Source organism: Cygnus atratus, chromosome 1 (assembly GCF_013377495.2).
Source record: "Cygnus atratus isolate AKBS03 ecotype Queensland, Australia chromosome 1, CAtr_DNAZoo_HiC_assembly, whole genome shotgun sequence".
Lineage (NCBI taxonomy): Eukaryota > Metazoa > Chordata > Aves > Anseriformes > Anatidae > Cygnus > Cygnus atratus.
Genome location: NC_066362.1, coordinates 116488791 through 116503654, shown reverse-complemented (window position 1 = coordinate 116503654; position 14864 = coordinate 116488791). Strand labels below are relative to the sequence as shown.

The 14864-nt window shown below is 42.0% G+C and overlaps 1 protein-coding gene across 3 annotated transcripts in view; it reads left to right on the top strand.

The window, feature by feature from the left end:
• Positions 1-13588: 13588 nt before the first annotated feature.
• LOC118247534 (programmed cell death 1 ligand 1-like) overlaps positions 13589-14864 on the top strand; it is a 34843-nt gene continuing 33567 nt past the window's right edge. For 2 of the 3 annotated variants that reach the window (XM_035545578.2, XM_050708828.1), the window contains exon 1: positions 13589-13682. The gene's annotated coding sequence lies outside the window, so the exon portion shown is untranslated. The remainder of the gene's footprint in view (positions 13683-14864) is intronic. The other variant, XM_050708812.1, reaches the window with a different exon arrangement.

The window sequence follows — 14864 nt, the reverse complement described above, 5'->3', positions numbered from 1 at the left end:
GTCACTCCAAACTGTTGCCCCAGCTAAAGTGAGTTTTACTGTCAGCCGCATTCCTCACGATGTATGAGTGCTCCTTTCCAAAGCCCTCAGATGAGGAGGGACTGATGCAACACAGAGGCTTGACAAGCTTTGCTCTGTGCCTTGAACAAACAAAATGAAAGATATGTGGTAGCCCAAAGGTAGTATAAAGCCTAGGCGGACACATCTTTTTCTTGCCCACCTCAACAACACCCTAGCAGAGCAAAGGTACAACAAACACTCCCTCCTCCAGAACCAAAACCATTTTACTGCACTCACGCAGGTCAGTGTTGCCCTTGGTCACCAGCATCACTCTGTTTCCCTTTGTTAAAGGTATCAGCATACATGAACTGCATGTCTCAGGCAACATAAACACCTTGCACAGGAAAGCACCGCTTGGTGCAGTGTTGTGGGAAGGCTCTGAGAAATGGACTTTCACAGAAAAGTGAAAGGCTCTCATTGTGGGATGGCTGGTAAACCACAGGTGGAAAGCCCCAATAGAAAACATGTGTTGCTACTTAGTGGTCTGAATCCATCCTTCCTGTAGTCAAATTTATTATTTAAATCTTTTCACCTGTGAGAGCTGAAAACTCAAAAACACTTTCCCTTTTTCCACTTCAACAGCTCTGACTCCAACCACTTTTCTCAGTAGCTGCTTGCACTACATCAAAGAAACTTTAGTACAAACTGCTTTTTCAAATTGCAAAGTTGATCCTTTTCATATATGTGGCAAATACATATAAAAGTTCACGTTACTCCCATAAGGGTAATCTCTAGCATCCCCCTCTTTTCCAGGTAAAAGAAAAAGTTCTCTGAAGTATTACTGAGTTCAGCTCCACTTCAGAGGGAGAGGAACTCCCCCCGACTCAACACACACAGATTAGATATGTTAGGCCCTTGGCAACTCTCCTCTCAACATGTGATCTGGCATTAGGACCTTCACCACATCCACTGGGTCATTCAGGATAAAATCATTGTAAACTGGTGCCCATCACAGAATTATAAAAGGCACTTCACATGCTCCATCTTCTCTACATCTAGCAGCCCAGGGAAGTGCAGGCTACGAACCAGCAACCTCTTTCTCATTCATCTTTCAAGAGATAATTATATGACAAAACATTGATTTGTACAAATGCCATCTAACACAAGTAAAATGCTTTCAACACTTCGTGTGTTAATGGCACTGCTAATAAGCATAAGCAGTGTACCAGAACCAATGCCCCATGCTGCAAAACACAATTCCCCAGGAGCTACTCATGACCTCACCGTTAATCACAGAATTAAGTACTTTGTTAGGAAAGAGCTTTAGCTTCTCCTTTTAGCCCGGCCTAGAAAATTCCTGCATAAAGATACGTACTCTTTTATCAACAGAGACTTACACTGACCTTACAACTTGCCCAAAATAGTTCCTAATAGTTTATTAATAAAACACTGATTTGCTTTCCAGTCATTTCAAGAAGTGCTGTTTGAGGCCTTTTTGTAATTGGAAAACTAGGACATGGAAGTCATGTCCCCAGTGTCATATATATGGCTGAGACATCCAGCACGCGGAGACATTTTTCTGGCCTTCTCTCACTTACTGGACCGGAAAGTCTACTTCCTTGCAGCATTCATCCCTGTAGACATCATAAATCAACAAAACCCATTTGCTACTTTGAATAGGACTGCTCATAGATTGCCAGTCTACACTTTCATGTGTGTTGCGTAAAAAAAAATAAAAAAATAAAAAAAAATTGCCCTTAACAAAGTTGTAGAGAGAAAGAAGATGAAAGGAAGTCTTTCATTAGAGACCGGAAAACCTTTAAGGACATGTCAGTAAGAAGTGACGCTAACGCAGCCACAAGACGAACTGAGGGTGAGTACTAAAATTTCCTTCTGCCAGGAGATCTATTCTACCACAGACAGCTTGTACATGAACCCCTTCACAAGGCTGAGTTTGTAGTTTTGAAACAAAATCATGTTTGCTTGCACAAACTGCTTTTCCACTGCATCATGCTGGCAATTGTATTCCTCTTGATTCACCTCTTTATTGGTCAAACTTAGCATTATAGTTTTACCCAACTTATTTCAGTCACAGTAACTACAAGGAGGTGAAGGAGCAGAGGCAAAAAGTGTCTGAATTATCTCCAAAGCACTGTTGCTCCCTTTATAACACAAGGCAAATACAAAGCACTTTTATCACTTTATTGGAAACCTCATTAGACAGTGAGCTCAGATCAGTATGATGAAATGCCTATGACATTAGGGCTCTGTGTCAGTGAAGTACTAGAGGTTCCATCATAAACATAGACTTTTAAAGGTATTTCTTTAGTTATCCACATGTATGCTGATATCTCTGTATTTGGCACTGTCTGCAGCACAGGGGGTTGCTCTCTAAGTTGTCATATGTTATTGAATGCTCTCATCAGAATAATGAGGAAAATCCAGCCCTGTGGTGGTTCCTGATCTACCAAACCACTCAACACAGGTGGCCAGAAAATGACAGTCCCTTCTGGAGACATTTATCGACCATTTCTGCACGGTGTGAGGCCCAAAGTCAGTGCCCCATGAAGGCCTCCTGGCATCAGCTCAGGCAAAGAGAATGCCCAGGAACTGAGGGACTGGAGGAGCAGGACAGCTGTCTGTGGAGACATGCAAGTCTCCAGAGGTCTCCCTGACCAGGGTGACCCATGGTGCCAGGCCCCTGCTACATCCTCAGGAGACAGGAGCCCCATCAAGAGTTATATAAAGTCAGGGAACAGCTCAGCTCTGAGGAATAAGTGTCCCCAAGCAGGAAAAAGCAGAACGATAAATGAAAAAATAAATAAAAATGCAAATCTGTTTAACTTCAGGGCTTTGTTTGTTTGTTTTAAGCTTTTGGTTTTGGGGGTTGCATTTTTCAAGCCTACCAGGAGGGAGACAGCTGCCTGTCAAGGTGTTGCTCACAGAACAGCTTTATCCAGCTGAGAGTAGGAAGAAGAAGAAAGAGAAGTAAAAAAAATAATAAAAAAAATCTTTTAATCTGCTCTAGCCCAGTGAAACTTCACCAGTTCCCTGGAGGTGAAATTCTGTGTGGGAATTTTTATTATTGTATTTTTTTTAAACACAAACAGAGCTTAAAGTGAGCTCTTATTAACAAGCATATCCTCTTGACTGGCTGGAATCATTAACCACAAAAACCACAAGGCATGTACACAGCGAGCCAGTGCTTTTTGCAAGCATTTTTGGCAAAGCAGCGACTACTGACAGGCTTCATACAATGTGTTTTAACTTCACTTTTGAGCAATTCCTATCACGTCATAGCATATCTGGATGGAAAATTATTTCTAAACAAACAAAGTCAAACAAACAGTTCCTCAGAAACAGAAATTTTGGCAAAAGAAAAGGTTGTTGACCAACAAGCCCTGTGGTCATATTACTGTGTCAGCAGGCCCTCAGAGCCTTGGGAAAGGAGAGTAGGTAGTCCGTGTGTCACATACTTCCCCTGGTAAGACCCAGTTTTTGCATTAAAAACTGCCTGTCCTGAGGGTGATAGGTACACAAGCCGGAGCAGCCCTGTGGGATCCCAGGCACAGAGCCGTGCACCACCTGCATGGTTTTCAGATGCCTTTGGGGTGGAATTGGAGGGAAGGATTTTTGTTTGTTTGAGTCTGCATGCAACACTGCTCCACACAGCCAGCATCAGACCACTGAGATCGTGCACCCAGACAGACACCAGGCAAGAATTTTGCTGTGTATCCGGAAACAGACCCGGGCTTAGGGTCTGTGAAGACCTTCTGTGAAGGTCTAACTTTAGGCAACATGTAAGAGGGCTCAGCTTTACTGTGTTTTACAAATACAGTCTTAGTCATTGTCCACCCAGACGCTGGGATGAGATAGAACACTCAGCCTGTAGACAAGTAACTATATAACATATCTCTTGGCTGGAAATTCCATGAAATTCCATGAAATTCCAGTGCAATTGCACAAAGGTAGGTGCAATGGAGCAACATACCAAATGAAGGTCAGAATTTGCAAGATGGATGAGAAAGGATATGGCTCCTGCAACAAACACTTATCCTTGTCTGAGTGGCAGAACTGACACAGACAGAATGCAAACATTATCCCAATGTCACTGCTTTGTTCAGACTTCTTACTTTTCAGGGAGGAAATATCCGTATCTTATTCCCACCCCACACTTCTTCCCTAGAACAAGTCAAAGCTGGTGTTGCTGTTCATTGCCAAGACCACAAATTCTTGTTCTGGCAGTTATCAGAGCCTGCCTGAACTTTCACACTAAGAAAAAAATTGTGCTTCCTCTCTCGAAACATAGCTAAAATTGACAGCACTCATAGGCAAAGGCCAGGGCAAGCTCTGGACAAGTATTACTTTAGACTTCCCCAGTCACAAAGTCTCTGCTCACACTCTGTCTGGGTCACAGTCACAGAGAGGATGCTGGGCTATAAGGGCCTTTGAACACTTGCAGCATAGCAGCTGCTGCTGAAGCAAGCAATTTCCCCACTACTAGACCAATTTCTGATAGGTCAAGGGTAGAGGACTGCACATAACATCTGCAAAATTGGCCCTTCAATTGCTGTTAATATTTACAGAGTATAGCCTTCTAGTAACAAAAAGCCCTCTGCAAAGATCAAGAACTGATGGAGCTGCAGCACTATATTCTACAAAGCTCAAGTTTCTCCGAGATCAGAAACCAGAGCTCCTTTGCCTCAGGGGCTGGGGCACTCTATGGAGAAGAGGAGCACTCCCATCATGGACACCTGTGTGTGAGATCAGTAGTTGCACTGAGCAAGGAGCAAAGTCAGACCATTTTGTCTCACCACACGCTAACGGTTCAGTAAACCCAGGAAGGCATCTCCACTCTAGAGAAGGTGTGAACCAAGCTGTCAGAGGGATCAAAGGAGAAAGACATGTGTGCGCCTTAAGAAAAGTACCATGATTCATTTCACCCTGCCTAGCACAAATAGATGCAAGGCTAGGGAGCACTCAAGCCACTGTGGCTGTCAGCAGTTGCGTAATTCAAGGGTTCGATGCAAGTCCTAGGGTCCGTGTGCAGTCACAGACCATAAAGTATGGCAGAAAAAAAAGATGTAAGAAGAAAGCACAGCTGACATGTTCCTGGAAAGCAGCTTAAGACCTGAACAATAGGAGTGCCCCAGGGAGTTCCTCTTCCATGGTAAAAGTCTCAAACTGAACACTACATGCACACTACAAACCCAATAAGGGAGTCAATAGGAAGAGTGTCATGTGCGGAGGGTTGCGTTCTTGTATGCAACCATTCTGTTGCTTGTGTTTAGAAATGTATGTTTTGGGTTGGGAAAACTCACACAAGACACCACATGGCATGCCTAGTGTTGCATAAACCAAGTAGTAGGGGGGGGTTGCTGTTGGATCTCATGGTTTCTCTGTCATGTCTGAGTGAAAGACCCACTCCTTCAATTAGCAATGATCTAACTGCTCATAAGGACTGAAGACGGCATTAACGTGACTACACTGAATCTCCAAAGTACGTTTCTCTCTCCTCTGATGGAGAGCACAGCACGGGCACTCAACGCTTGGCTTATACAGTTAGAAGGGCCAGAGAGAAATCCGGTTACATCCACAAAAGTGTTATTACACTTGTAATTTAGCTGGCTGGAATGTGATGCACACATCAGCAGGTGAGGCGTCACTGCCAGCCCACACAGCCCCTTCCCTGCCCAACCAGGCAGGCGAGGCCATGCCTCACTTGAGTGGGTAGGAGAGCGTAGATGCCTGGAGCAACATACACCTTCAACACCTCCCAGTGCTTCCTGCTTTTCCCCAGGAAAGCCCACAAAAGCCTCATGGCAAATACAGCCATGAAAACTCTTGCAGAAAAAGCATGAACTGATGAGTGTCTGAGATCCTGAACATGTGGGCAGACACCCATGTAAAGGTTTTGTGATAAAAGGGAAATAAAAGAGAAGTGATCTCAGAGAGGAACAAGCGGCTTATCAGTCAGCCTGGAAGCTTTGTCCCTTAGGGGATCAGACTGACAAAAGTAACAAAATATCAGCTTTGCTCTCATTCTTTTCTCACAGTCGAGCTGATTTTTTGTTCCCATTTCTGCTTGCACATTCAGGTCATTAGGTCTCAGCCATGTATGTGTGCTTCTTGCCAAGTGTCTGCTGTTGCCAGGACTTAAAAGAACATTTCTCATCTTGGACAGCAGCACTGCTGCTTGTCACCTCTTCTTTTGCAAGCAGACATGTTTCTTCAATTTTTGCTGCTCTAGTTGCACCATGAAAGTGGTTCAGCAGTTGATCAAATGATTCAAAAGCCAACACAAGTGCTCATTTCTTCATACCCAAATATTCCCTTACTCTAGATTAAGAGTCCTAGCCACATGGCATGAATGGACCATGTTACCTCAAAACAAGTAGAAACAAGTGAAACTCATTGCAACTAGGAATGCTTCTCACAGGATGGAAAGATTCAGTCTATAGCGAAACCCAAAACACCAGTTAAAGTACATAGATCTGAGTGCTCACCAGACTGATGCAAATAGTCTTTTTGTTTCCACCTGGACTGAAGAAGAAATAAATCTATACAGCCTCACCCAAAAAAAAAACACTTTGCTGTCTTCCACTCATATTGACAAATGAAGTTTGTACTTTCCTTCTGGTGTGAGCTTGATTAAGACTGTTTGTATTATTTAGTTCATCTGATAAAAAAAAGGGGGGTGGGAGGAGGAAAAATCCATTGTATTGATAACACCAGGTAAGGTTATCAGTTTTAATGATTAGTTATGCATAACAGACAAAAATTTGTGACTCATTTTTTGGGGGAGTTCTATGCCAGCAAGGTCACAAGCCATTCTGACTGTAAAAAGAAGAGGAGGGGAAAAATAAAGTTAAAAGAGGAGCATCGAAAGGTTACAACACCCTTACACAGAACTGAAAGAAACTTCCTTATCCAGTCTGAAGCAATAGGTAGTTAAATCCAAGTTTATATTCCAAATACTGCAGATTAAGTGATATAAACTCTCACTTTTTCCACCCATTCACCTGTAAGTGGTGAAAACAGTCTAGCTCTGACTTTGAAAAGCATTTGATTTACAGTGTTCAAAGTAGTAGATATGTATGTAACTATGATTTGAAAAAAAGTGGATTTCTGTATTCTATGGAAAAGGGGACCATATTTCACTTCCACTGAAAGCCTTTTAGCAAATATGAAGGATTCAGTAACTAGAGAAGAGACAAGAAAAAAAAAGAAAAATGTATATACAATCTAAAAACAGCACAAAAAAGCTACTGACCAGATGAACATTTCTAGGCACTGAACTGAGCATCCCCAGAGACTGAAAACCAACAAAGCATTAGGCAGTGATCTTTAGTGCGTGAATCAGTTTAAAGATTTGATGCCAGCTCCATAGCTTGTCTCATCATTACTAGGGCCTGGATTAGGGACGTGAAGAGAGAGCTTCCTGCCCTGGTTCGGCCCTCAGACTATTACCCGTTATTAATTTTTCAGGTAGGCGGTGATGAAGCTTCAAGACAAAGTCCAAGGGCAATCAAAAGAGACTTCCGGGCCTTGGGACAGCTAGTTAAGAGGTCAGGAACACAGGTGGAATTTTCCTCTGTCCCTCCTGTTGCAGGGACTGATGAGGTGAGGAACAGGAAGAGACACCAAATCAATATCTGGCTCCAAGCCTGGTGTAACGGGCAAAACTTTGTTTTTTTTTAATCATGAGCTGTTTTACAAGACACCAGGCCTGCTGGCAATGGATGTGGTTCACCTGTCTCTAAGGAGGAAAGGGAATCTTTGCTCAGCAGTTAGCAGGGCTCATTGATAGGACTTTAAACTAGATTTGAAGGGGGAAAGGGATAAAAACAGACTTGACAGAGGCAAGCCTGGGGGTGTTATAACAATAGTTACAGGATGGTGTGCTAGCAAGGTCCATCAGTCTGCCACCCCTGTAGAGGCAGGGAATGGAGAGCCACGTGGCAGCAAGGGCACAAGGGACATTGACTGGTTAGAAATCACAAAACTGCCTGGGAATGGTCATACATGAATTAGGGCTTCTCCGCACAAAAAAAAAGGTGGAAAGATCACTAGCCCAGCTGAAGCGTATCTACACCAATGCACGCAGTATGGGCAACACCTTGAATGCTGTTTTCAGTTCTGGGCCCCTTACTACAAGAGCATCAAGGTGCTGGAGCATGTCCAAAGAAGGGCAAAGAAGATGGTGAAGGGTCTAGAAAAGTCTAGAAAACAGGTTTTATGAAGAGTGACTGAGGGTTCTTTGATTTGGAGAAAAGAAGGCTCAATGGAGATCTTACTGTACTTTACAACTACCTTAAAGGAAGTTGTAGGGTGGTGGGGATTGGGCTCTTCTCCCAAGCACCTAGAGATAAGACAAGGGGAAATGGCCTCAAGTTGTACCAGAGGATGTTTAGGTCGGATATTAGGATAAATTTCTTTACTGACAGGGTTGTGCAGCATTGGAATAGGCTGCCCAGGGAAGTGGTTGAGTCACCATCACTGAAGGTCTTCAAGAAACATGTAGATTTAGAACTTGGAAGCATGGCTTAATGGTAGACTTTACTACTAGGTTAAAGGTTGGATTAGATGATCTTAGAAGTCTCTTCCAACCTGAATGATTCTATGACCATACTTGTGTTCTGTATTTAGTCCATCCCAGTAAAGTCAGGCAGAAAGGCCAGGAGGCCTGCTTGGATGAACAAGGAGCTCCTGGAAAAACTTGAAACCAGAAAGGAAGCCTACAAAGGGTGGAAACAAGAATAGGTAACCTACAAGGAAGACAAGAAACTGTCCAAGTGTGCAGGGATTAGTTAGAAAAAGTTAGAAAAGCCAAACACTATCTGGAATTGAATCTAGAAACGGATACCAAAGACAACAGGAAGAGTTTCTGTAGGCACATCACTGACAAAAGCAAAGGTAGGGAGAACACAGGCCCACTGCTGAAGGAGATAGGAGACCTGGTTACACAGGACATGGAAAAGGCTGAGGTATTGAATGTGTCTTTTTTGCCTCAGACTTTACTAGCAAGGCCAGCCTTCAGGAAACACAGGTCCCAGAGACCACGGGAAAAATTTAGAGCAAGGAATATGTATCCTTGGTGGAAGAGTATCATGTCATACCTAAGCAAACCATGGGCACTGTGACCCATGAGTCCTGAGGGAGCTGTCTGATGTCATTACAAGGCCACTCTTAGTAATCCTTGATTAGTCATAGTGGTTGGGAAAATGGCCTGAGGACTGAAGAAAAGCAAATGCCATTTCTATCTTCAGGAAGGGCAAAAAGTAGGATACAGGGAACTACAGGCCAGTCAGCCTCACCTCCATCCTTGGGCAGGTGATGGAGCAGCTAATCCCAGGCATGTGAAGGACAGGAGTCATCAGTAGCAGTGAACAAGGGATTCACCATGTGGCAGTTGAGCTCGACCAACCTGATAACCTTCTACAACGAAACGACTGGTCTGGTGGAGAAGGGGAGAACAGTGGATAATATTCGCCTTGACTACAGTAAGAATTTAAACACCGTTTCCCATAAGAACCTTATAGACAGGCTGTTTGTGTATGGACAAGATGAATAAAAAAATGATGTGGACTGAAAACTAGCTGATTAGCCAGGCCCCTGGGGTCATGATCAGTGGCAGAAAGTCTAGCTGGAGGTCAGTGACAAGTAGAGTACCCGAGGGGTCGATACTGTCTCCAGCCTTTTTCAACATTTACATTAATGATCTGGATAATGGGGCAGCATGCACCCTCAGCGCATTGGTTGAGGGAACTAAACTAGGAGGAATGGTGCTGACCTCAACAAGCTGGAGAAATGGGCTGACAGGAATCTCATGAAGTTCAACATGAAGTGCAAAGTCCTGCACCTGGGGAGGAACAACCCTAGGCACCAGTACATACAGAGGCTTCCAGCAGGTCAAGGGAGGTGATCCTTCTCCTCTACTCAGCCCTGGTGAGGCCACACCTGTAAAACTGTGTCTAGTTCTGGGCTCTCCACAAGAAAGACATGGACATACTGGAGAGATGCCACCATGAAAATGACAAAGGGACTGGAGCATATCTCCTATTAAGAGAATCTGAGAGAACTGGGACTGTTCAGGGTGGAAAAGATGAAGCTCAGCACAGGTCTTGTTAATGTCCATAAACACCTGAAGGGAAAATGCAACGAAGACAGAGCCAGGCTGTTTTCAGTGGTGCCCAGTGCTAGCACAAGAAGCAATGGGCACAAACTGAAACACGGGAGGCTCCACCTGAACATCAGGAAGCACTTCTTTACCAAGCAGATGATCGAGTACTAGCACAGGTTACCTGGATAGGTTGTGGAGTTTCCTTCCCTTAGATACATTCAAAAGCTGTCTGGACACAATACAACTGGTTCTAGGTGGTCCTCCCTGAGCAGGAAGGTTAAACCAGATGAACTACAGAGGTTCCTCTCAATATCATCAATCCTGGTGTGAGCTTTTTTGGAGAGAGAGTTACACTTGGATTTTGAGAGAACATTAACAAATTGTATAATCACAGCAACAGCAATCTCCTTCCAGTGACTCAAATCCATGCAAAGTTTAACAGGAGTACATTGAAGAAAGAGGAAGGGAAGGTTAAAAACATATTTGTATGAACATCCCCATCCTATAGGGCAGTCTTTTCCCTGTCAAGATAAATAATTATAAACCAGTTTTATGCTATTGCCTACTCCTTTTTTTATTTCATACTTAACTACATTCAGTGTAGCACAGAAGAACAAACACCAAGCAATCATAGTACATCAGTTCATTAATTTTGTCACAGGGATTAGTGTTCTTGAAAGAACATCGTACATTTTGGTATGGTTTAACCTGCTGAGCACTCATCACAGATCAGCATAATTTGTCTTAATCACTGAAAATCAAACTGAGTAATAGATATGTGTCCATGCCCTCCTAACATGGGACCTTCATTTCAAAGCACTAGAAGGTATACATCTGTGACTCCTGTATTTTTATACACAGAGCAGTTTTGGAAAAAAAAAGTATTAGTAATCCAGATCCACTGCCTGCTTATGCAAGACAGGAACAGAGTAATAGAGTGAGAAAATGATGGAATAGAAGAAATGGAGGATACTGAGGAGCAATGCTGGAATACAGTAGCCTTTCAATTCTTAGGATTTTTGTGCTAGAAGGTACTTAATCACAACATCAGTGCATTTCTCCAAACACCAAACCCAAGAAAAATTTGGAGTATTTATTGACATAGGACTCGATAGAGTACATACTGCAAAAGGCTATTCAGATCTCTAGATGCACTGAAGAATCACTTCAGCTGATGTTTTAAAGTTAGGTTCAGTTACCTAATACCTCAGAACTGTTCCAAGCACATAAAACAGGAAACGATATATGAAACATTATGGATACACCTTTGAAATCTTGAACTTAGTTTTGAAGTGATTTTCTTTTACTTGGAATTGGACTTCACATGCAAATGATTTCAATAGCTTTGTTAACTTAGACAAGATTTCTGCTTTGTTTAACATAAGAAGAGCTCTTGGGGTATTTTCCTATGATGAAATAAGCCCTCAGAAGAACATGAAAAAAAAGTACATCTGTCTCATGATGTTGGTGCAGTCATAGATGCTTTTGTGCTTCATCAGGATTTTACTTTCAGAAGTCTTCCAGTACTGTGCTTCAGTGCACAAGAGTAACTTGTATTAACTTAGGATTTTCTGCTGTGATGTCTTAGCTCTCTGCTAATGTGAGTTGCATCAGGCATTCAAAGTTTTCCAAAAGCAAAATGCCTCCAGCAATACTCAGAATCATCAGTATCACAGAAGAGAATGAGCAATTCCACTACAACATAAGTTGAATGAGAAACATTATATTGCTGAAATACTATCACAAAGCTGACTTATTTATCAAGTGTTACTTCTCAGAACTCACACATAGTATGGCATCTTTTTTGTTTGGTTGATTTTGTTTTTTATTTTGTTGTTTGGTTTTCTAGTATAATGAAGCATGACTTCCTAGAGTTTCTTCAGTTAAATTCTGGCTTAATTGGAAAAAAAAATAAAATCAAACTTATACAAAAAATTGCTTTGAAGTTTAGTGTTACATATCAATGTTTAAATTCGTCCAATATAACTAAATAGTTAATTCTTTTTGTAGTCCAAGCAGTGGAGGATTTGAGAAGAAAGACAGCAGTGTCTAGATTGCTAATCATTCTAAATCATCTGGTATGCCTCTTATGGCTTATTTCTACAGTGTGAAGTTCAAGACTAGCAGTGCATCATAGGTGTATGCACACACAAACAACCTTGTCATGCAAACACTTTTTAAAACAGATGAAGGGAGATGTCAGAAAGACTACATTCAATGCAAGAGGGACTACCCAGAAACTGGCAGAGAAGACAGTTGAACAGAATCTAATACACTTCAGAAATGAAAAGAGGTAAGTGTTGAATTGTGCGGTTGTGCAACCACGTGCAACAAAACCTCAGTGAAGTGATAGCTATGCTAGCAAATGCACAGAAAGAAAATAAATTCCATTATGAAATAACATAGCAGAGCACACCAGGCATCCCCATCCAAGCTGACACCTCACCAAGATGTGAGAAAGAGCTCTCTCAAGGAAGAGATGGGATTCTACCAGGTTTGGCTGAAGCCAAAAAAAAAAAAATTGTTTTCTGCTTTTTTTAAAAAAATGCTCTACTTCAGAGCAGGAGGCAGAGGGTGGTCTGTTTGTTTGTTTTTGTACTATAGAAATTAAAAAGACATGTTTGGAAACGGAGTGATATCCTCTGTGTTCAGGTGTACAGGACACTAAATATATGGATGTCAGTTAAAACCCATTGTAAGAGAACCTGATGTTTTTTTTTTTGTTTTATTTTCAAAACACACACACACACAAAAAAAAAAGGACGATACAAACCAATTTATTTTCCTAATGAAAAGAACCAAGCAAAGTCTCAAGTGCCTGCATGAGCTAAGCTACAAGAGCTGTTTCTAAGGCATTACCAAAATCCTTACTTGAGTATCTTCTAGTGGCACATTCTTGCTAAGAAATGCTTCTTGGTAGAGGTGTGTTTTATAGGACAAGAGGTAGACAGTTCTTCCATAAAGGACTGCAATACCAGAACAATGTACTACCATAAGCACCTAAAGTTTGGGGCTATTAACAAAAAAATAAATAATCACAAAACAAGTATCATTAAACACAAATCACCCAGTGTTTTCCTATCATGCACTCCCTGTATTTTAAAGAAAATAAATCCCAGGACAACTCCTCACCACTAAAAGGCTACAGGTTGACCTTCAGAAGATAAATCGCTACACTTGAGATCTCTGTCATATTTTATGGATCCTCTGTCTGTGTAGCATCTTTAAGTTTATGATCTTCAGGAATGCTTTCTTCTTCTGGGCAGTATAGGGGTTGAGGTAGGCAAGGAAAAGACAAAATGTAAAACAATGCTCTTGAGCTTTTACTATTGGTAAAGTGGTAGCTAGCAAGTTTTACGTCAATTGAGTATACCATAGTGAGTGCTCTCAGTAATTCCTTTTGCTCCTCAGCTAGTCAAGAAACACAGCCCTAGATATCTGAGTCATTGCTTCATATCCTGCCTCACTTCAGCACTTCCTCATTTAAAGCAGAGGCTCCTCGGAGCAGTAGACTGTACTTTCCCGATATCCTGCCTGAATTTGTTGAAATTCTTCGCAGGTAAGACATCAAGTTTTCTGTCTTGTATTAGAAAGGGCTAAAACTTCAGTATCTTGACTGTCTTTTTGGCTCATTACTTTTACAATTGCTTCAGATAACGCGGGTGTGAGAAAAGTGGGAAAGACAATTGCCTGTTGTTCTTGGTGGTGGCTTTTTTTGCCCCCCCTCCCCACCCCCCCCGTAAATGGCAGCTTGCTGGAAAGGAAGGATACAGATTGAAAGGCTCCTAGTTTAAACTTTCCTGCTCTGCAATTCCACTCCCTTTAGCCAGTCAGGGTGCACTTACAGACTGCAGTGATGAAAAGTGAGTATAATGCTACTGGAAAAACAAAAGGCAGCTTTCATAGCTTTCACCTAACACTCCAAAAAGATCTTGAACTAATTTAGGCATGGAGTACAGTTTTGCTTTTAATGGCATTCTTTGTCTTTTGGTGTTCTTTACTCTTGGAAGTGACATACCAGCAGAAGTGACTGAATGCTGAATTTCAGTTTTGTGAAGTTCAGAAAATGAACACATACAATACCTCAAAACATGAGCCAAGAAAGAGAAAAGGCTCAGACAAAAGTTTCAGCATATTAGTCACACCAAAAATGAAATCTCACGCAACTTTTCAAGTTCTGAATAGTCATTGTTTACAAGCCAGCAGCGTGTAATAGAACCTAAATAGCTTCATGTAAGGAGTGAAAGGAGTCCCATTACACCGAGCTGCGCACACACACAAGCATAAAGCCAATGCCACACAAAATATGCAGCATAAGGTCTCTGTTTGGAGCTGGTGAAGAAGTCACATGCAAGAGCAAGAGGACAAGAAAGTGGGCAAGCAACTACCAGGTAAGGATTTGCCCAGGTCATAAGAGACCATATTTTTTGTGACAAGCATTTATAGGCTTTGGAAAAAGAAGATAAGACACTACAGTACAGGCAGGTTTCAGAACTTGTTGCAGTTGAGCTTTGATGAAAGCTTTATTAGATTAAATGAATAATAATAAAAAAACACAGATGCACATAGCAGCCACACGGGAGGGAATTTTAAACATCTTTTTCCCCATTAAAATCTATTTCTACTCCTGATAGCTTGTCCCTTCTCCAGGAGGAACTATACTCCCCAAGGTAATGCAGGGAGAGAAGAAGGTAGAAGATAAACACTGAAAAATGCAAAGCAAGTGATGTCACGAAGCCAA